The sequence below is a fragment of the Lepisosteus platostomus genome, chromosome 15, assembly GCF_059453375.1.
Source record: "Lepisosteus platostomus isolate fLepPlt1 chromosome 15, fLepPlt1.hap1, whole genome shotgun sequence".
Lineage (NCBI taxonomy): Eukaryota > Metazoa > Chordata > Actinopteri > Semionotiformes > Lepisosteidae > Lepisosteus > Lepisosteus platostomus.
Genome location: NC_142625.1, coordinates 5,205,056 through 5,228,812, shown reverse-complemented (window position 1 = coordinate 5,228,812; position 23,757 = coordinate 5,205,056). Strand labels below are relative to the sequence as shown.

The window sequence follows — 23,757 nt, the reverse complement described above, 5'->3', positions numbered from 1 at the left end:
ATTGGGTTGGAATATTATGCATTACAAAGAATGACTATCCAGAACAGGGTATCACGTGGCTTCAACTGACTGTGATCACTCAGTATGTTGATGGTATTCTGAGTGCTTCCCCTGACGAGGAAACCCACAAGTCTGAGTTGCTTCAGCTTTAGAGTGTCTAATAGAAGCAGTTATGATAAGGCCCTTTTGTGTCTAGCATTGTGAAATTTTAACAGGGCCTGGGTGCAATGTTTTTTACGGGGTGAGCACAACTCTTAACAGATCTGCTTAAGGGGGGAGTGCAGTACAAACTTGCCTTGGTTCCAGCAGCAAAAGCCGCCTGTAATAATTTGAAACAAGCTCTCTTACAGGTGCTGAGACTGGGGTTTCCTCAGAGGGATCAACCATTCTTTGTATGTAAGTGTGGAAAAAGGGTTCTGGGCAGCTGTGCTGACACAGGAGCATGGAGGTAGGCACTATTATACCATTAGATGCTGTAGCAAAAAAAGTGGGGGACTGTGAAAATTTAAGGAAATGTAATACTGTTTACTGATGGGTCCTCTCTGATGCATGAGGGAGAACAGAGAACAGGCTGAGCTGTTACAACAGAATTCAAGGTGCTAACAATTGGAAAAATGCCCCTCCACTGCCTCAGCGCAGCAAGCCAGTTAAGAGCACTGATGGGAGATTGTAAAAAGAAAGATGTTAAAGGGTTACTGTATATGTATATAATGTATGTATTTGTTGCATGTAGGCCACAATTCTGGATGGCTATGGAGAAATAGGATTCTCTCACAACGGCAGGGACTCCAGTTGAGAATACTGGGCTTGTCTCTGAACTGATTTGTAGTTTTACAGCTGCCGACAGAAGCAGCTTGAGTAAGGTGTAAATAACACAATAAATAAAGAATTCCGGAAACTCAAGGTAACAACCATGCAGATGCAGATGCCAGACGAGCGGCACTGGGAAAGCGGCAGTCTGAGACCCCTGTGAAACCTCTATTGGGAAAAAGGGAGAATTCAGGTTGAGGCCTTTAATAGATGTTTAATAGTGGTTAGAACAAATGTGTAAAGAATGTGGGGTTGTATGATGATGGGATGTGGGCTGGCACATACCCAAGTGTATGACAAAGATGATCCCGTGGTACGGACTGCCCTGCCCCTTGGATACTGATCTAGGGGCATACTACACTGGGAAGGTGTGCCAGCCTCACTAGGGGTAAGTTGGAAGTCACATTGCCCCATCACCCACAGTCTGAAAGACCAACTAAGGAAATATCAACTGAAGGAACACCGTGGGTAGATGCTCTACCTGCAGTCCTGTGCTGTTTGCGGGCTGGAGCAAACGGAACTGTGAGACTGAGCCCATTTGAGATCATCATGGGCAGCCAAAGAAACTCCCTGGAGGCCAAGTTTGACTAACGCACTGATGAATTTACTAACTCTCTATTAAAGTGTTGTAGGTTTGTTAACTGAAGCAGTGCACAGGGCTCGTGAACAGGTGCCGGACGCTTGGGGACCTGCAGTAGAGGGGAGACACGACCGGATACCTGGCGAGTGGGTGTAGGTGAAGAAGAGATACCCTGCCAGACGTTGCAATCCTGCTGGGAGGGACCATATCAAGTGCCACCAACTACTGACTGTGCCATCTGAGTGACAGGACACTGCGAACCCACCTGTTGGCAGAGGTATTCTGTGTTGCCATGCTCAGGCAGTAACCCTCAGTGCACCCTTTGTTCAAAGTACTGTTACTGTGTTTTTTTGACATCCAGCATAAACATTGTGCATTTTGTATGTGTGTTTTTGATTTGCTCCTGTGTAAGGATAGTCTTGGAAAGTGTTCAAAAGATTTTTTTACAATGTTTGTTAACTACGTTTCGGTATGTAATGCAAAGACTTCCTGTAATAGCAAGGATCTGAAATAAAAAATCAGCCAATAACAGATTAAAATATTTTTTGCAGTGTCAGTCAAGGGCAGAGAACCCCATTTAAAGGTTTTATTATTTTTAGAGGAAATGGAAATGCATCTTGTATTTCTTGAAAGGGTACAAGTGATTATTTGCAGTATATCAGGGAAATTATACATTGAATTTTGTACACTGACCAATACCACTTCTGTGATAATATAAAAATTAAATTTATATCTTTCAGGTCTTATGCATTTTGTACATAAGCCTTCCAAGGACATGCTTTTGCAGTCTTTCCCTAGGCTAACATTTTTTCAAATCTATTTATTGTAACAGATGTTGAATTTAAAAAGCCAGTTAGATCATAGTGAATAATCAATGGAGCTGGAGCCCGTCATGAATTGGGTGCTAGTTGATGTGGTTCTGTCTTGAGGATCACCTAGAGCTGTGAATTACATTTCTGGGTTGAAACTAATAGATCTATCAAATGTACCCTGAGTTCAGTCTTCTGGATACAATGTTCCTGTTTAAAAGCAGAACAGTACTATGGATTTGGAGAACAGTGATTTGAGAACATCACCCCCCTATTTCCTCAGTTAGGACCTAGTTGCAGGCAGGATCTCTGTGCAGCACCCCAGTACGTTCCCCAGTACGATAAGGGTTTCCTGGAAAAGCTCACTAGATGGATTGTCAACTGCCCTGTTTGACACTAGGAAGAGTGTTATTCAATAGCAAGGTACTTTTCTGACTTTTCAAAAGATGGCAAAAGAGTAGTTAGAGGTAAAACAGCATTGCAGAAGTAGTATTAATGTGAAACTTACATGTCAGACAATAAAACATATAGTATACCATTGCCTCAGCTAACAATGTTGTTGCTCTTCCTTAATTCGTTATTGATTAAAATGTATTTTCCGTTTCAATACGAAGCTCCTGAATCCTCATACACGGTACACCCTTCACATCAATATTATAGCCAGGAATGATCTGATGGCCACTGGAGGAGTTTTTGACCAGGTCAGTCTCTACTGCTGTAAATAACTATTGCAGCTGCACTGCATTGTTTTATTAACAGTTAACAGCAATACAGCTAATGCCTGGTAAAGATTAATTTAAAATGTTAAAGAATCAAACCTATCACAAATCATAACTTGCCAATATCAAAATGTTTGGCTCAACATGAGGGTGGGCAAACTACAGTGCCTTGCAAAAGTATTCACCCCCCTTGAACATTTTATTGTTACAGCATGGAACCATGATGTATTTAACTGAGAATGTTTGCCACTAATCAACACAACGTACTCTATAATGTTAAAGTGAAAACAAATCCAGACATTTTACTAAATTTATTAAAATAATTGAATGCATAAGTATTTACCCCCTTGCTTTGACACACCTAAATGTAAAAAACTAAAAGAGCCCAAAGGGGGTGAATACGTTTGCAAGGCACTGTAAGGTCTGTGGGTCACATTATTCTGGTTTGTGTCACATTTCATAATCCTTAATATTTAATTGTGGTATTAATTATGTTAATTCAAGGGTCGTATTAAAAGTCAAATCAAATTCCTGCAGGTACTTTGATTTTGAAGGACAGAAAACATAATTTTACAACCAAGCCTGCTAATTATATTACAGATGCAGCCATTCAAAATGGGTGAGGTATTTCGCGGCATACCCCGGTGGGCGTGTCGCGGTATCACGCGGTTCACGTGTGTCACGTGGCTAACTATCCGGCGTCGCCTTGTAAAACCGCCAGGGGGAGCTTAACCTCTCATGTACAGCATTTGAGCTTTTAATTTTGAACTGTGTATTACAGCATGTTAATCATCAGTCATTAAAATGTTGGTATATTTTATGAAAGCAAGATTGCTCAGTTGGACAAAAGTACACAACCTACCTTTATCAGAAATATTTATGCATCAAAGCCTTTACTGAAGATATTACTAATAGTATTAATAATGGATGACTTTGGACAAGCTGTATACTCAAAGTATAATTTCTTTAGCACATTTGTACAAGCACTTGGAATCTGTCCAAGCCATACTTTGTCAGGCATTTTGTTTTACTTCAACGGGCATAAAAACTTCCTTGCTTTTAACAGGGCGTTTCATAATTTCTAACTACGAAAATGATTTAAAATGTGACACCTATCATTCAACTAGAGCTTAAAATATCACAAGGATCCTCAAGAGCACAGCAAAGAGTGTATTAAAAGACACTTGTATTTATCAACGCTTTCTTTTCCGTATACCAGATTTTATGGAACCACTTCAGAGGGGTGTCAGCCAGTCAGATTCCAGGAATCGGCACTTTAAAGGAAAAATACACACCGGTATTCCATTTCTCCCTAACGATTTTAAGCATCGAAGTATTTAACTAGCATGTGAAATAGCGTGTGAAAAAAGTGGTAGTTTTAAGCTTTTCTGCTAATATAATATGGAATCGCGTATCTAAAGAATTCGTGTGCTGCGACAGGGCTGTGTAGGGCTGTTTCGCCTGCCTGTTCATGCGAGCTGTCTTGTAGCCTACTGGTCTAGGTGCGTGACTACCAACTGGCAGGTTGTGTGTTCGAATCCAGCTGGTGCTGGACTTTTCATTTTTATTTATTTATTTTTTAATCGCGTAACATAAACATATTACCATATGCAAACTGTACTGTATACAGTATGTATATGTATATTTAATGTCTTAACTGTGCCCGTTTAAGTATTGAATATTCATATCTAATTTTACCACTGAAGGGAAATCTTAGTAGCTGAGCATAAAAAGAATAGGAGCATACTGCAACGCGTGTGAAGGCCATAAACGATATTAATTTTGGAACATAACCATACAGTATATGGCTGGTCTCGGTACTTTAAAGAAAACATACACAAAACATGGTTTCATTATGACCAGAATCGGTCTTGAGATATTTTTAACTTGATTTACAGTATTTGAGAGGAATGTCTTAACACCGATACTACAGTGCTTAAGTACTGCTCACGTATATGTTTCTAGGTTTATATTATGCATTTCATACGGTCAAATTACTTTTGAGCAACTAATAAGAAGCGCGAAACAGTATGCGTTTTAGTTTCGTTTTGTGCTGGGACCCGTGGATTGATTAGAGATATCAAGTACATACAAGTCATTTTTTAAATGTTGTAGTTCGTCTTGAAAAAATGTTACGAGTACATCATCTATCAACAATTACACAGGTTCTGTTTCCATATTGCGGATTTTGGTTACGTAATATTATTTTCTAGATTTCACGTTGTGAATATATGATTTGGGCAAACAGAGCCGCAAAGAAGTACATTATGGGTTGTTGTTTTTTTTTTGCAGTTTTATCTAGAACAAGCGATGCTTAAACCTTTGTCTGATTCTTGTGAAACTATCCACACGACAGTTACAGTACCTAGGAGTTGACTTCAGTGATGTCACTGATGGGATGTTTCTAAAAATCCATCCTCTGTAAAACGTCTTCTCTAGTTGTCCTGCATATGTATTCCCTAATGAAGCTGTGTGTTCTGAGCCTGGATCTCTACATTTCTGTATGAACCAGCTTAGAGGGCTAAAGACAGCTTGTGTTTAAATTGAGTGTAAGGCAATTTATGCTTCTAAAGTCATGATCAGCATTTATTATTGTACTGTGCTGTAAACTTGTTCTGTGCCAAGTCACATTATTTTATAGCGTTTTTATAGCGTTATCAAATCCGGTGGCGCTGTGTGTTAGTTTCCTGACTCCCATGTCACATGGTATGTGATTGAAACCTGTAAAACCGGTTTAATTCGTCACAGCCAGCACTCCGGTTGTAAAATAGAAGCAGGCGAGATTTCCAGCGAAAACCCCCCCCCTTCTTCAGGTGTGAGGGTCTTCTGCTCAGAATGAAACGCTAAAATGTAATGTAGGCTCTGAATGGGTTCAATTATGATTTAGGCTTGATTAAGGTCGCTGCCTTTCATCTAAAACCCTACTTGAATCCTTCTAAACTAAAAATCAGTGTTAGTGAGTTCTAAATAAAGAGGTATCCAGGTAACAGTGAAACGGACGGACAGTCTGGGGAGATCGCCCGTTTTCCATGTAAATAGTTCCCTGGTTCCGCACCCCTTGGTGTTTCTCTCGCTCTCTCTCGGGTCACCTGATCATTAGCTCGAAAGATTTGAGTGCTTTGTGTATATTCTAATGGTAGTGGGGGCAGGGTGTGTGGGAACAGGTTTGGTTGAAATTGCATTGGAGATCTATGTTCTTCACACCTGAAACATTTTCTCTGAAAGCATTTTCTTCGCAGTTTAACCGATCTTGTTACAGCATGTTACAGTTTACTATTATTAACCATATTAATTTTAAGTGCTTAATGTAAAATCTTGTAAAAATATATTTTCATTGTTCAAATATACATTAAGTCTGACTATCATAATAATAAGTTAAATACAAAACTAAAGAAAAAATAGGGTTAAATATAATTCAAAATATTTTGCTAACAATGTTAACTGTTTATGAATAATAAAATGTATTAACTAAGGAGTAGGATGGCACAGTTGTTAGTATGTTTTTTGTTTTGTTTCTTTTTCATAAATACAACAGTAGTACCTGATGTCTCAGTGGCTTTCAAAATTAAATTATGCATGCAAACCTGTGAACTAGAAAGATAACTAAGATATCCATCCATTTATAATGGTGGCAAAGTGGTTAGCGTTGCTATCTTGCAGCACTGGGGTCCTAGGTTCAATTCCTGCCATCCTGTGTGTGTGGGGTTTACATGTTCTCTCTGGGTTACATGGTTTTTCTCCATATGTGTGATATGACTCCCTCTCGCACTCCAAAACATACTGGTAAGTTAATTGGTTTATGGGAAAACTGGCCCTGGTGTGTGTGTGTTTGTGTCTGTCTGTCCTGTGATGGACTGGCGCTATGTCCAGGGTGTATTCTGCCTTGTGTCCGTTGCTTACTGGGATAGGCTCCAAATCCTCTGTACTGGATAAAGAGATTAGAAATGGAAGTAAAGGCACTGTGTGGATGGAACTATACACAGTGTTAGAAACCCACTATGAAATGGCAGCATCTCACTGAGAATAAAATATTTTATAGTGCTGGCTTAAGGAAACAGCCTTTCCACCTCTCTTGCACATCAGTATCCATACCTAGTTATTTAAACAAATTGCCTCTAATTATAAACATCTTAATATGCTGGCTCTGTGGATCCGCATCAGCTATGTTTGCCCATTCCTTCAATTCATGTGCAGAAACTAAGAACTAGAGAAATCAAGAAAGGCTTTTTTTCTAGAATTAATAAATGCACATCCTGTCCACTGGGGAAATTAAATCCACACTGAGCAATCTTCAATATGTTCAGAATATGACAGCAAGAATCCTATCAGGGATGCATTACACCTGTTTTCAAGTCCTTGCACTGGTTACCTATCAGATTTCGAGTCAACTTCAAAATCCTTATCCTCCTTATATACTGTCCCACAACTGTTATTATTGATCACCGAATTATTGTACTTGACATGACTTCATTCAGCCTTTCCTGAACGTCTATGACAGGCAGAGAGAGTGCTGTTTCTGGTGCGATCTTTTGCAGCTGACATTTCACTGTTTTAAACGAACAAGAAATTAGATTGCTCATAAATCAGTTATTCTATATAAACACAGCGTAATTGCCCTCCGAAAATCCTCTTTTTCTTGTTCGTTTTAGAGACCTTGATCGAAACTGATTTTAGATGTCAGAAAGGATTTATTTTCTCTGTATTTCCTACATTGCTTTGTCGAGATTTTAACTTTATATCTAACTTTATATGTAGGCTCAGATTTCAACTATAAATCGTACAGTAATTAATAGCAGTAAATACTGATGTTTTGCGCCCTCCTACCACAAAAATATATGTTTAAAAAAATGTCATGTTCCCATAAAAAAGTCATGCCTTGGAGTATAGACCCCCAAAGGAATGCCATAGACTCAAACTGCAAAATAAACACATACAGAAAGAAAGTATTTGTATTGTAATTGCTAATCCTGGTACTGTATGAGTGATTGGTATGACTTTCCTCATTACAAATCTCTTATTAGAATTTAAATTTCTCTGTAACTCCAGGTCAGAACAGAGAAAATGTAACTGCCTTAAGGAGTTTACGATTATGAAAAATAGAAGGATAAGCATGATACGTATGTCTTCTGTCATTTTCTAAGTCATGTTACTGAGCACCAAATCTTATTGAGAATATGAATCCATTTAAGGTTTATACCATTAAAGTAAAGGTTTATTCCATGCTGAAAATGTTTGTACCAGACTTTTTTGAGGCCTGTTTAATTGTGTCTGAAGTCTGATGTTGTAAATTTTATTGTTAAAAAGATCCATGAAAATGTCACTACTAAACTTAGCTGGTACTGTTGGTATTGTAAGTGGCAAGTAGAGCTCATATTTTAGATTTTGTGTAGTTGCTAGCGTTGAACTGTGTGTTGGATGCACATGAATTGAAGGAATGGGCAAACATAGCTGATGCGGATCCACAGAGCCAGCATATTAAGATGTTTATAATTAGAGGCAATTTGTTTAAATAACTAGGTATGGATACTGATGTGCAAGAGAGGTGGAAAGGCTGTTTCCTTAAGCCAGCACTATAAAATATTTTATTCTCAGTGAGATGCTGCCATTTCATAGTGGGTTTCTAACACTGTGTATAGTTCCATCCACACAGTGCCTTTACTTCCATCCATTTCTAATCTCTTTATCCAGTACAGAGGATTTGGAGCCTATCCCAGTAAGCGACGGACACAAGGCAGAATACACCCTGGACATAGCGCCAGTCCATCACAGGACAGACAGACACAAACACACACACACCAGGGCCAGTTTAAATCTAACCTCAGAACCTTTCTTTTCAGAAGACTTAGTGTCTGTATCTGCTTCATTTTCTAATTTTGGTAGCACCTCTAACTGCTTGTCTTTCTTATATGCATTTACTTTGTAATCTGTGGTCCTTTTATCTGTTTTTACATCTACTTTATTGCTTTGAGATGCCACCTTTAATGGTGATATATCAAATAAAGTTTTTTATTATTGTTATAGGGAAACATGATCAGATTTTCCCTGGTTCAGAAAAAAAGATCTAAAGTATACTAGTTTGTCACTCTTCTCATTCCCTTTGCTAAATGACTTTTCATACTAATCTGATCAATCTAACTGCCAGTTTTTGTGCTTTCTCTATCCTGCTAGATTTGCAATTATTCTGAAAATTTTCATCTTGAAATAACTCATTTCTAAATACCTTTTTCACTGTTAACATCTTGCAGCAACTCTGCAACAAAATATACACTCTGACAGTTCATCCTGCTACCAACATTAAATAAAACAAATCTTAAGATTTCTATATTTATGTCTTTATTTAGTGGTTTCATTAGTGACAAAGGCTAAACTTTCTTGGAAAAATGTCTTTAATGTGTTGCGGAAAAAACTGACTTGCTTTAACAAAATATGTTTACAAATCCTTTCACCTGGCATTTTCGTAGTTAGAAATTATGGAACGCTCTGTTAAAAGCAAGGGAGTTTTTATGTCCGTTGCAGTTCTTTTGCAACATGAATATAATTATATCGTTATTAATTTCTTGAGATACGCAATTCCATATTATATTCCCTTTTAATCAAATTCTAAAAGTATGCTTGTTGACTCCGGTATCGCGTTAGTTAAAGACTTCGATGCTTAAAATGTTTAGGGAGAAATGGAATACTGGTGTGTATGTTTTCTTTAAAGTACCGAGACCAGCCATATACTGTATGTTTAAGTTCCAAAATTAATATCGTTTATGGACTTCACACGCGTTGCAGTATGCTCCTATTCTTTTTATGCTCAGGCACTAAGTAAAAGGAGATGCTTCATATTGCTTGACTACTTTTAAAAACTAAGTTATAAATGCAGACGCTCCCTCGGTGCGCTGCTCTGGTGCGCCGGCTCTTACACAGTGCCTGTCTGCCGTAAGCGTTACAATATACATACCCAACACTGCTTGTACCCATCTGTCATGCAAATAAAACACCTTGAATTGAATTGAATTGAGGGGAGAGGGGGGAATACTAAAGCCAATACTGGCTCAATGGGCTTTGACGTGCTAATGCGTTGGTTTAACAGTCCGGGTGTGGCAGGCTTCCAATGTCAACTCGACTCGATTGGAAGACAATGAACATATTCTAGCCCTAAATGAATTAATAGCAAACATGGTTTACATAAAATACATTTTTCCAAGAAAGTTTATAATAATACGATCTATAGTTGAAATCTGAGCCTACTTTAAAAATAAAGGAAAAGCATTTTCAGAGAGCAATCACGCTGTGTTTATGTAGAAAAAGCGATTAGGTTTATGAGCAATCTAATGACCTATTCGCTTAAAACGCTATATAAAATAAAGCTTATTTAGAGATGAATGATCAGTGTCGCAGTTTAAATAATGGGAGTCAGGAAACTAACACACAGCGCCACCGGATTTAATAACGCAATAAAAACGCTATAAAATAATGTGACTGGCACAGAAAAAGTTTACATCACAGTACAATAATAAATGCTGACCATGACTTTAGAAGCATAAATTACCTTACACTCAATTTAAACACAAGCTGTCTTTCTGTATGAACCTCTAAGCTGGTTCATACAGAAAATGTAGAAATGCATTAGCCTGATTATGATTAAAAAACACATAATTAAACACCCGTTTGCGATTTAAATCAGAACACGATTTAAATCAATATAAATGTTTATATTGTAACGCATACTGTCCAGTCTCCATATAAAAATTTACTCTGTTGCACACACACACACAATAGAAGCAGGAACCGCTGTCAGAAGGGAAGATATGTTCAAAATATCGCAAATATCGATCATGTTGCGATATTTTGAAATATAAAAGTCAATTGATTGTCCATAATATCGCTTACCTATTTTTTCGAAGAAATGTTTGTTAAAAGAAAAGTCCAGCACCAGCTGGATTCAAACACACAACCTGCCAGTTGGTTGTCACGCACCTAGACCAGTCGGCTACAAGACAGCTCGCATGAACAGGCAGGCGAAACAGCCCTACACAGCCCTGTCGCAGTACACGGATATAATCATACCGTTATTAAATTCTTTAGATACGCGATTCCATATTATATTCCCTTTTAATCAAATTCTAAAAGTATGCTTGTTGACTCCGGTATCACGTTAGTTAAAGACTTCGAAGCTTACAATGTTTAGGGAGAAATGGAATACCAGTGTGTATTTTTCCTTTAAAGTACCAAGACCAGCTATATACTGTATGTTTATGTTCCAAAATTAATATCGTTTATGGCCTTCACACGCGTTACAGTATGCTCCTATTCTTTTTATGCTCAGCTACTAAGATTTCCCTTCAGTGGTAAAATTCCATATAAATATTCAATGCTAAAACAGGCACAGTAAAGACATTTACTGTACATTTTTCTACGACCGACCAACGGACCACGAGTGCCCCTGTTGGTCAACCAATCACGTACCGCGGTATTTTGCGTCATCGCGCGTCACGATGCGAGACGCCATAGCCAATTACCTCCGGTACGTGTCTGTACCACACACTTTGAATGGCTGCATCTGTAGTACTTGGTCTTCCCAAGAATGGTTATAGACAGCTTCAAAATTAAACACAAATTTATAGGTTCAGCAAAACACTCCAGCACTTAAAATGCTGGGGTTCATGACTTCACAACAAAATCTCCTACCCCCCAAGTATCGTACATACACAGTTACTCAGAAACAGATCATCTCGTAAACCACTGCAGTCTGGTTTACTGTAGCTGATGGTTCACAGCAAGGCTGCAAATACAAGCATGATGGAGTCTAAGCAGGGATATTAACTACAGGGCAGAAACAACACAAAGTCAACACAAGTGCGCACAGCAATACTCAGCATCCCCTCTGCTTAATTAATGTCATTTTCCTGTCTGTAATAACACCACAGCAACTAAGTATCACAATACCTTTACTATACAGTCAACAATTCTGGAATCTGCTTTTCTAAAGGAAGCCCTTTGAATAACTGTTTGAGAGAGGTAGTAGGTTTGCTTGTCCAGAGACACCAAGCATATTGAAAACATGATCTTATCACACAGGACCAGCACTCGTCATGTTAAACTAAATAGCAAAAACGTTATCTGTAGGTTAAACAATAAGGCAAAGAGATTAACGTTTTATTCATAAGCATTAACTACAAGCACCAACATAAAGGACACTGCTCACCCCTCTACATTGAGAGGCTGAATCTACCATGGTATATTTATCAGAGTTAAATATGAAACAGCAATAAAGTGAAAACAGAGGACTGTGGCTGATAAGTAATAATCCTACATTGCATTATTCATCAGAAAGTTGCAAGAATATGTTGCCACCTCATCAAGTAGTCAGGGCAGTTGCCTGTACTGTGGACCAAACAGCAAAAAATTACTCATCATTCTCTTTTAAGAACTAAACAAGCACTCAGGGATCGGTTAGGTTCCTTGACCTTTGGGCAAGGTATTTCACATTAGTAGTGTGTTTTCCTCCATCACTGTTCTTTCTTTCCATTTTAAATTACTTCTTAAGTATTTCTGAAGTATTTAAGTATTTCTGTATTTCTTTTTTTTTGCATTAGAATACCTTCTGAATCCATAAAACCAACTGGAGGTTCTCTGAGACTCTGGAGGAAGGATGTACAAATTTAACTGACATTTAGACACTAAACAGGGCCGCAACATCAGCATACATGGTTTCTCATATTGGCTAAGTCATTAGATTGTGCTCAGTCATGACATAGTTTAATACCTCACAGCTCCAGTGGTCCAATATGTCTTAAGAGCATCTTTTTGTGTAGATGTTATCACTGCATTTGCAAGGGTTTGTTGGTTTTAAGGTAATTTCAAAACTGAAGGAGTTTATTCTTAGGACACCCTGTACTGACACTGAGACTACAGAGAGAAAAAAACAGTCACACTAATGAATCTTGTTTTCCTTCTGAGCTAGGCCGCCAGTACCGGAGGATATGGAAAGTTTGAAGTGCTTCAGAGAGCCCTCACTTCCCTGACTTACAGCGCCCTCTGTCTGCCGGAGGACATTGCCGCTCGTGGGGTTGAAGGAATACCCAACTACCACTACCGCAATGACGGCCTTAAACAGTGGGCTGTGATCAACAGGTGGGACTTCCAGGAGTCTTCACAGCAAGCATGTGAGGACTCAAGTCCAGTCTTCATTCATTTGTACTCTTTGTCTAAGGTAGCCAAAGTGATCGTGTTCACACTGCCTCTCATTAATCATGACTTTCTCAGAGTCTAGACAGTAAGAAATTAACATATTGATGATGATGATGAGAAACACAGTTATGCATTTACACAACATTCCCAAACCATATGGAGTTCACGTCATGAAAGAAGTAGGGATTTTGTAATACTTGAAATTATTAAGAGGGAACACCTTGGAATTTCTCTAGCGATAGGTATGAGCTGTACTTAAAAATAACTGAAAATGTTTAATTTGAGTTTGGAAAAATACAATACTGTATAAAAAAATCTATTTTAATGACTAAAACTCATTTGCACCACTTATTCCTTAAGTAAACAAATGGTTTGATAATTTGAGACCTGTGTTGAGTGAATACTGTTCTACTGGATATGATGCTGGACATAATCTACATCTTTGCAAACACAGGCAACAACTATCCATGTCATTAAAACTTTAACTTTTTCTTAAAATGAAAAGTAACAGGAATTGGGGATAAAAGTACAAACTGACTAAATATTTTTGACTGGGTACAACAATGCATTATGACTTATCCCCCATTTCTTAAAGAAATAGTAAGTACTCACGAGCAGTAGCAAATTAGCAATTGTATTAATTAGATATCACAATATCAAAGTTCTGAAAATATGTTTAAGTTACAATTATTTTGTCTCATTGAATGTAAGACTTTACAGCACATCCTGCAAAACAGTTTCCCTTCCTCCTGCTGTGTTGAGTGAGTTTCTTAGCTGCTGTGGTTGCTTGTCAGGTTTGTGGATGGCATGGTGAAACATTACTACCCAGCAGACAAAGATGTCCTGGAGGACACTGAGCTGCAGGCCTGGATAGAGGATATCTTCACCAACGGGTTCTTAGGAAGGCAAGAGTCAGGTAGGTCACCAACACTAACAATTAAGAATTTTGCAGTGAATGTCCTGTATTTCACCTTGGGCTTCAAAGATTTAAGGGCATTATATACAAATGAATTACATTTCACTCTGAACAGAATTTTGCATGTGTGGCTGTGCTATGAACTAGGCGTTTTGCTGAAGAATACAAGGACAAAAAAATAGTTTTTACCCAAAAATAGTAAATGAAACAAGAAATGAAAATGTCAGCAACTATGATGGTGTAAACGGAACTGAAACTATTCCTGATGGATGTATTTTATGAGGTTGGAAAATTCCGTTTTCTCCAATTTATCCCCATGGAAAGAGTGTGATCGATCTGCTCTGGCATACCGATTTCAGCACTTCTCTGTTTAGGGAAGATCGATAGCTGGCTCTTGTGTTGCTTTAGATGTTAGTGAAACAGCAGCTTCAATTAAGCTCTGTTTTGGTCTAATAATCATATTTCATGAAAAGATCACATTTTATGTTATATAAAATATAAAAACTAGCAGCCTAGCTACTAGTGATGTGTGGGTCGACTCACAACCGTGAGCCAGGCAGGCTTGGGTAAAAAAAAATGAGACTTCAGATCGGGTCAGACGTGCGCGGGTTCGTTTCTCACCACCGCGGGTGGGTGCGGGTCTAAAACAAGCCGACCTGCGCGTCACTACTAGCCACCATTTTAAAATGTAATGTGGCTGTTAGTTTTTTTTTCTGAAAAGGGTTTGTGTTACAAATGAAAGCAATGTTAATGAATACTGTCTGTGGTCGTCAGACAAATCGGCACAGTATTAAATGTTTATTAACCCACGATTGCTTTCCTGCACTAATTCTCTCTCACCTGTCAGCTGCTGCTTATTTCTACCTTAAGCAGTGAGTGTAACAAATAACTGATCCTTATAAAATAAATTCTTATAAAAAAAGATTTTTTTTTCTAAAAACATGTCACAATTATTGGCACCCCTACATTTTTTTCATTCCATTTATTTTAAATACATTTTTCCCTTTTCATGGTAACAATAAATGACAAAGTAACAATAAATGACACCTGTGTTTTTGAGAAATCTTTAAAAAAAATTTATAAGGATATTGTTTTCCTTTGATTAATTTGACCTCACTGAAAGGTTAGTTTTCGGTCATATTTTCATTGTAAGATCAAACTGATAAACAACAAAGACACTTTTTCATAGCCTTTTTTGCTCATCTTTACCAAGGATGCCAATAATTCTGGAGGGCACTGCACATCACTGTTAATCCACATACCTATGCATATAAATTGTAAAAATTCAATGACAGCTTTAGAAAATGCTACGATGTTATCTTGATGCTGAAGAACTGATATACAGGTTAGAAAATTAGTGGAGAAAAAAATCATAGCCCTGCTATTATGCTATCAGTGAACACTGTTGATGCCTGTGAGAGGAGAGCATATATCTCATCATCATACACAGGTCCTAATTCTCCCATGGCTATACAGAGGCTGTAACCACCTGATAACTTAATCGTATTTTATGTTTCCACTAAGAAATATATCAGCACTACTAGTATTACATTACTGTTGTCACCGTGTTCTATTTTGTGTAACTACATTTCTGACAGGTATTCCAGGAACTTTCCTCACTGTTCAGGAACTAACGAAGTTTCTCACCATGGTCATATTCACCTGCTCGGTGCAACACAGCGCAGTCAACAGTGGACAGGTGAGCTCTGCTCTACTGACTGGAAAAGTCCATTATTCATTTAAAATACCTTTTTCTTTCCAGTTGAATCGTGCCTTATCGATCACTTCAACCCCTGGAGTGCAGCCAGGCACGTCGTTTGTTCATGCAATACAAAGCAGAACATGGCACATTTTAAAAAGGCTTAAAAATGGGGTTCTGATTCAGGCTTGTAAACTACTGGAAAATGCATTCCTGCAAATCACTGAGAGTGGTTCTTGCGATGCTACATTATCTTCTGTTTAAATATCCTGTATATGTTGTGCTTGGAACATTTTTGTTAATATCTTTATAATACAATAAGAACTGAAAATGTATCACTTAATGGAAGTAATATACTGCACTATTCCATATGTTCACATATGGATAAAAAGTAACTTTTCTGTTTGATTTATCACTGATTATGGGATAGACAGCATTATCATAAAATGAAGTACTCAAAGTTCACTCCAAACATTAATTGATTTTAAACACATGGTTCTCCCGTCTGCCTCTCCTACTGCCCACGGATCATCATAAATCACTGTTCAGTCTCCTTCAGAGACTTTCAACTTAGCAGGATATCAAATTTGGGTCTTCACATTTTTCTCCTCATGCTCGAACAAATTCATTTTTGTTAAAGAGATTCATTCTTTCATTTCACTGTAAAGTCTTGATTGAAGTAAATTCTAAACCCTTTATAATAAATTTCTTGTTCTATGCAGTTTTTGAGACCTTTGTTTAGAAAAACATCAATTTATTTAATGTGATATTTCATCTCGTCACAACCAGAAGGCCAAAACATTTGTTTTTGTCTGCTTCTGATCTTTAATATTTATCTTAAAAAACTGGATACTCCTACCTGAGAGTAATCTGCCCATTCAGATAGATTTGCAACTGTTAAGTTCAAGGCAGTATTCCTCTATGTTTCAGAATTTGAACCACTGAGGTATAGCAGGCTGGTTCTTCTACCATCTCCTAATGTGCCTCTAGCAGAAGTCACTAACTCAATCCGAGTTCTTTGTTAAAAAAAACACTCTGTATCAGTGGTTTGGGGATCCTTTGGGGTTTCTGACACACCAGATGTTTGTTTGGCCAGCAGTACCACTTCCTCAGCTAAGACAGCTTCATTAAAAGAATGAAGTACAGTATTCCTTTATGTTTGCCTGTTAATTACATCATTATTAGTATCTGACTACAGAAAACTGAATTAAGTCAGAAAATAAGGGAAAACAGAAATTGTACTACTTGTACCATCCCAAAATGTAATGTACTCAAAACACTGGGGTTAACACCTCTAGTTTTAAACAGACATTTGACCTACTACGGTACTTGGTTCAGTGTCTCAGAAATTGTGGTGTCACAAATACCACTTAGTGTCCACCAATACCACTTACAGCAGCGCCATGCTTTTCTATAGAGAAACCATCCCAGAACAGACAAGGCCTAATCTTGCTTAACGTTTGGAGATATTATTATTATTATTAATAATAATAATTGCTTACACTTATATTGCGCTTTTCTGGACACTCCACTCAAAGCACTTTACAGGTAATGGGGACTCCCCTCCACCACTACCAATGTGCAGCATCCACCTGGGTGATGTGACGGCAGCCATAGTGCGCCAGAACACTCACCACACATCAGCGATCAGTGGGGAGGAAAGCCAAGTAATTAAGCCAATTTATAGAGGGGGATTGTTAGGAGGCCATGATTGATAAAGGCCGATGGGAAATTTGGCCAGGATGCTGGGGTACAGCCCTCATCTTTTCGAGAAACACCCTGGCATTTTTAATGACCACAGAGAGTCAGGACCTCGGTTTTAAGTCTCATCTGAAGGATGGCGCCTGTTTACAGTATAGTGTCCCCATCACTATACTGGGGCATTAGGACCCACATGAGCCACAGGGTGAGCACCCGCTGCTGGCCCCACTAACCCCTCTTCCAGGGGCAACCTTAGTTTTTCCCAGGAGGTCTCCCATCCAGGTACTGACCAGGCTCACACCTGCTTAGCTTCAGTGGGTTGCCAGTTGTGAGTTGCAGAGTGATATGGTTGTTGGCGGGTGATATAGCATCTTTGATGCTATACAAAGATGAGTCTTTGTATAGCATCAGAAGAACCCTGACAGAAACTGAACGCCTGACATTCAGGACATGTGTACTGATGTCTGTAGACAAGGATGGCATTAAATGTGCTGCTATATTCTGAACAATCTCCAGTTATACTGATTGATTTTAAACACCAATAGTTACTGTACAAGTCATTAGGACATTTTGTCTGTTTTAGTTCTAAATCTTAGGATCTGTCTCTGCTGTCTAATTTATACTTTAAATAACTATAACTGTAATATTACTTTTCATTTAAAAAGTCATATCTATAAATATTACAGTTGTATAAACATTCTGATTTAGAACATTTTACACAAATATCTCTATTGCTGATGACAATTGTGAATATTTTTCTACATCTACCCATGGATGTTTATGAAATTTGGTACAACCTAATTTTCTCCAAATCTAACTGAGCACAAATTGAATGGAGAAATCTATGGGAGATATTTTTAATAAATCAAAAGACAAGTTAACATTTACGCTAGAACATGTAGAAATTGTGCAGTATTCATGCATGTGTGTTTCATCCCTCAGTTTGACTACTGTTCCTGGATGCCTAACGCCCCCCCACCATGACCCAACCTCCACCCTCCACGAAGCAGAACCTCCGCTTTTCTGAGCTCGTCCACAGTCTAGCTGACTGCAAGAGCTCCTTACTGAGCCTGATTCTGACCAGGACACTCAGCTTCTCTTACTCTCGCAATGTGAGTTTCTCCGTCGGCCACAGTGACATAAGCTGTTGAGACATTTTAATGTTGCCACATTCATTCGGGCTTTCTTTTGAAGCCTGAACCCATTAGATGTGAATATATATAGGTTTTCTATTATGAACTATCATTATATTCCATTATTATTTTTCATTTATTTTATCGTTATCAAGCAGAACAAATTCCAAAGGAAATTAAGATATTCCTGCTACAGTACCTCCCTCTCGGTTTAGACCACATTATGTCTTTACTACATGAGGAGCAGCCTCCAAGTCTGCCTTCTCCTATGGACCAGCTACAGGGTCAATGGCTGGTGGGGAGTTTGACAGGGTGCTAAATTGTAACACAGGTGTTACAGGGAAACACAAAACGCCCGTGGAGCAGAAGGGAAAAGGCTCTCTTGATACCAATATTCAGTTTGATTACAGACCATAGAAAGCCTTACGATCCTTTAGTTTTGGGGGAGTTTTTGGAGGAGTTGTCAAACAAGTTCACATAAAGATGGCTGATTTGCGGCTGCCAAGCATTCACGGTGACGTGACTTGTTGATCCTCCGATTCTGGATCTTCCGATCACAGGGAATTAACCAGACATCGCTCACCCCCTAACCGGCAACATGAACTGGGATTGGACACTCAGGAGACAGGTTATATCCTGCAGATAATGTGCTGCTGCAATAGTAATTTCACTCGGTACAAGATGAAACCATGGTTCAGACATTCTGTGCACTGGATGTGCTTGGCTGAGGAGACAGTGGCAAAGAGTGCAAAACAGCTTGACTGAATCCCCTGTGAAAGAAATGATGAGGCAGAGGGTGAGTGGGCTCCAGATTCTGGTTTCCAAAATGTTTTATAAATGATATGGGTCCACCAATGTTAGTGGAGGGAATATGGGGGATGCCAAACTAGAATGGGCATCTTCTTAGCTGCAGTCAGGGCAGCCAGCTAGAGTCATTTCTAGTTGAAGCGGATCAGCTTCAACAATCTGAAGTTCTACTGCCTGTTCGTGAGTGACCCCTACATCTGCTGACTTTCATTCCAACTGGGCCTGTAACTGATATGCTTGTGTGTTTAGTCCATGTTTGTGCGATTCGGTTTGCAGTCTTTGGTTTTAGAATTACTCTAAAGTACAGTAATCGATTTCAACAACTTCAGTCTAGAAAATATTACATGGCATTAACTTGCTAATAAAATATCTTATGCCTATTTTTTTTCTAAACAGACAGTTCTTAACAGTTCAAAATGACAAATTAGCATTCACACCCTGTTTTAATTTAGTGTACTTAAGTCCAATTCATTTGTAGGAATGATGACAATGCTGAATTAGCACAATTTCATCTATCTTCATTAAAGCTGAAAACAAGTTTAAAAATAAGATGATAGAAAACTGAAATCAGTTGGTATGTATGTACCATATTGAATTTTAAACATACTGCCATAATAATCATGTTTTCCCATATTGCATACAACCTAAACCCTCACCTATGGATCATCCCATTTCAACCAATCAAACACCTTCTTAACTTTCAGGGAAATAGCAGAGCAGAGGGAGACAATGTCTGTAGCTGGATGCATGATGTAGACTGCAAGATTATCAGAGGCCAGATACTGTAAAGACTGTCTGGTCTTGGTCAGCTAATTTGGTCCTATACATCTGCTATCCATATAGTATGTTTAGTGCCTCAGCATAAAGCTTCACTTTTCTGGACACTCCACTCAAAGACCTTTACAGGTAATGGGGACTCCCCTCCCACCACTAACAATGTATAGCCCTACCTGGATGATGTGACGGCAGCCATCGTGCTCCAGTATGCTCACCACACATCAGCCATCATTGGGTAGGAGAGCAGAGCGATGAAGCCAGTTCAGAGATGCCATGATTGGTAAAGGCCAGGGGGAAATTTGGCCAGGACACCAGCGTAACACCCCTATTCATTTCAAGAAGTGCCTTGGGATTTTTAATGACCATGGAGAGTCAGGACCTTGGTTTTATGTCATCCAAAGGATGGCACCTTTTGTATTGCATGGTGTCGCCATCACTACACTGGGGCATTAGGAGCTTCAGTGGGTTGCCAGTTGTAAGTTGCAGGGTGACATAGCTGCTGACACTACATGGGTGTTTTTTCTGTTGCGAGTGTTTTTCTAAAGAAAGAAGTCTGGTATGCGTAATGTTAATGGATTCTGGAGTATACCTATTTGAAATGTGAATTCTTTGTTTGAAAGATACCACACTCAGATCACATATACAGTATACTGTAGTTTCTCAGTACTGTGGATGCCAGATGCTGTCTCCTTTTACGTCAATCACTATTCAAGACAGAATTCATATCTGCACCCTGGATAATATCAAAATCAGTGGCAGTCAGACAAGATATTAAAAACCCATAGGGATATAAACAGAAAAAAAAAATATTTTCTAAACACTAGTTTTCAGAAGCATCAAACTCCTTTATTCATCAATAACTTACAAATTCAAATACTGTATTACTTTGCAATGCAATTAAAGCTTTTTTTTGTTTGCTGCAGAAGATGTTGTCACATACACTGTAGTTACAATACTCAGTCAAAGCCATAAACATTTTAGATGAGACATCTGTGTGCAACTAATGCCCCCTAATGCCAAACAAAAACAAGAGTTTCCACGCCGAATAACAACATTTTTATCTTTAACTAAAACATAGTTATGTTCCACGTGACATTTGTGATTTAGGTCCAGCCTTTTAACTCATTACTGAAAAAGACGTATTTCAACATTGTTAATGTAAAACGAATAACTACTTTCCTTTCTCAGGGTAAACATGGAGAGTATCCAGAGAAGTACTTCACAGAGAAAAGACCTCAGTATCTGATTTAAAGGTTCCGATCTGACCTGGAGAAGATTGAAGATGAAATACAAACCCGCAATAAAAGCACTGAACTGATGTACTCTTACATGCTTCCATCGCTTGTGGCCAATAGTGTAGATATCTAAATGTCACCATCAGAGGTACAGTACCACCCAGAGTCTGCAGTCTTTGGCCGTGTCGCAGTGCTCACACTGCACCCTGACCCATTCAAGCCCGCACTTCAGTGACGTACTCAGGTGCGGACCTCAGTTGCGGGAGTATTGCAGGACTCACCGTTATAAACAGGGGGACGGGCCCCTCGCCTGATGTCACTGGCTGGGTACACGACGCAGGCTCAAAATGCTTCCTGTTGATGTTTCTTTTCCAATATTTTAAAAAAAAGGATTTGTCATTCTCCGCTCGCCGTTTGATAAAATTGAATGTCACCTCGTCTATCCCTGCGCAATAGTAGAGACACGTCGTGTTCATTCGTGTTGAACAGTGTGGCATTACGCGGGGGCGTGTTCAGCGTGGGGGCAAGGCCCTGGATTAATGGCGTGGTCTGGCTGTAGCAACCACAGTTGTTCTGGCTCATGAAGGACGAGTCGCCCTTCATCCAGGGCTCCGCCTCCACACTGAACACGCCCCCGCGTCATGTTTCTTTAAAGACGTTTTTAAACTCCAGAAATACAAAAAAGGAGACAGAATAATGAAATATATACAGGAATAGATACTTCACAGCCAGAGGAATTCACAATTGTAAAAGCTAAAAATTGTACTTTTTTACATATTTCCATTGTATGTCTTGCCTTTTGATTCTTTAAATTTCTAATAGAATTTAAATAAAAAAGGAATTCAACTTTTAAAGCATGAATAGAGGGAGCAGTATTTACTTTTGTGGATAAAGTATTTAGCCAAAATAATTAACAGATTGCCCCCGCGTAATGCCACACCACGCTCGACTCAAAACTGCAGAAGTAAACTAAGGAAATCTTGGCTCTGTGTTTATTCAAAGCTGTGTACTACTAAATACATTTCATATCGTCTGTCCCAGTACCAAAATGACAGTGCAAGGAAAATAACGCATTCATTCGCTTTCATTCGAAGTAAACTAAATAAGGTAAACTTGGCAATACCTCAAACCTTTGGACTATTAAATATATTTTTTTATTTTTTTCTTTATTAACAGAATAACAAAAATTACAAAACAAACAAGAGTACATATAACAATTCAAGACAAAAAGATCGTCAGGGGTTCATATTACTCAGAAATTCAAGTTATGAAAAAAGATCAAACAAATTAAATAAAAATAATGTCCGCACTGCTTTCATATTTTTGCACTTCGAAATAGTCTGTAAATATCCCCTTAAATCCATTTTAAAATGCTCAGAAAAAGGGTTCTTCCCAGACCACTTCATTTTATGTATATACTGTAAGAACGTGCCATTATAATAATTAAATTTATTACAAACGAAATTTTAATATTGTTTGTACTATTAAAAATGTGTACCGTTAAATATTCCATGTACAAAATACTGTAAATCGTAGGTAAACGAATATTCATCAGTCAGAATGGGGTGACAAAATAAAAGCTTTAAACCTTTTTTAAAAGCTTTTAAAAAGTTACATTTTACGAATGCATGAATATTGTTTAGAAATGGGACACCGTGAGAAAATGCAGACTTGAGCGAGAACGGCCGTATGACGGGCGCAAGGTTGCAAGTGTTTATACTGGGACAGGGCCTTGGTAGCTGTGTTTAATCTTAAATTCTTAGAAATGAGTATGAACAAAATATAGGGTGGTCATTTACAGTAAGCTCTTTGATGAGTCCTGGATATGTAGTGCAATACAGATAATAAAGCATTTTTGAAAATAAATGTGTATATTGTCTATGGTATAGATGTCTGTGTTGATCATTCACAAGTTGCGGAACCACACAGCAACTTGACTAGTGTTAAATCAACTCTAACAGAGTTCATTTTCACGCATTTTTGGTGTTTATATGGTTTCACACTCACCTGATTTAAATTAACAATAGTTTGAGCTCAAACACTCTGTATTTAACACTCTGTGTGTCATTTTCCGACCTCTCTCAGTATTATTTCAACACTTCTTCAATGATGAGCACAGTGTACAGTGCCAATATTAGGGTTAGAGAAAATATTGTAGCGTGGTGGGTTCGGTGAGGATTAATAACAGGAATTGTGGCTCGTTTGTCTAAGAACACAAGTGCTTTATTTTCGGACCCGTGTCCAGCACAACAGCAACAGCAGGGACAAGGCCCAACAGGGGTTATAGCACAATAGGGTCATTCAGGTACAGGTACATGAATATAGGGTGGAAGGTGGGTACAGGAATAAAGGGGTATAAACCAGGAACAACTACATGCTGATTAACAGTTCT

At 38.5% G+C, this 23,757-nt stretch overlaps 1 protein-coding gene and 1 pseudogene across 2 annotated transcripts in view; one reads left to right on the top strand and one right to left on the bottom strand.

The window, feature by feature from the left end:
• Positions 1-18,564, top strand: part of LOC148647742 (polyunsaturated fatty acid lipoxygenase ALOX8-like) — a 37,221-nt pseudogene extending 18,657 nt beyond the window's left edge. Inside the window, exons 8-13 of the transcript XR_015926822.1 lie at positions 1,640-1,721; positions 2,814-2,900; positions 12,871-13,040; positions 13,892-14,013; positions 15,612-15,712; positions 18,356-18,564. The product of XR_015926822.1 is annotated as a polyunsaturated fatty acid lipoxygenase ALOX8-like (transcript). The remainder of the gene's footprint in view (positions 1-1,639; positions 1,722-2,813; positions 2,901-12,870; positions 13,041-13,891; positions 14,014-15,611; positions 15,713-18,355) is intronic.
• Positions 1-23,757, bottom strand: part of LOC148647740 (uncharacterized) — a 273,814-nt gene that overhangs the window by 130,987 nt on the left and 119,070 nt on the right. The gene's annotated exons all lie outside the window — the stretch shown is intronic.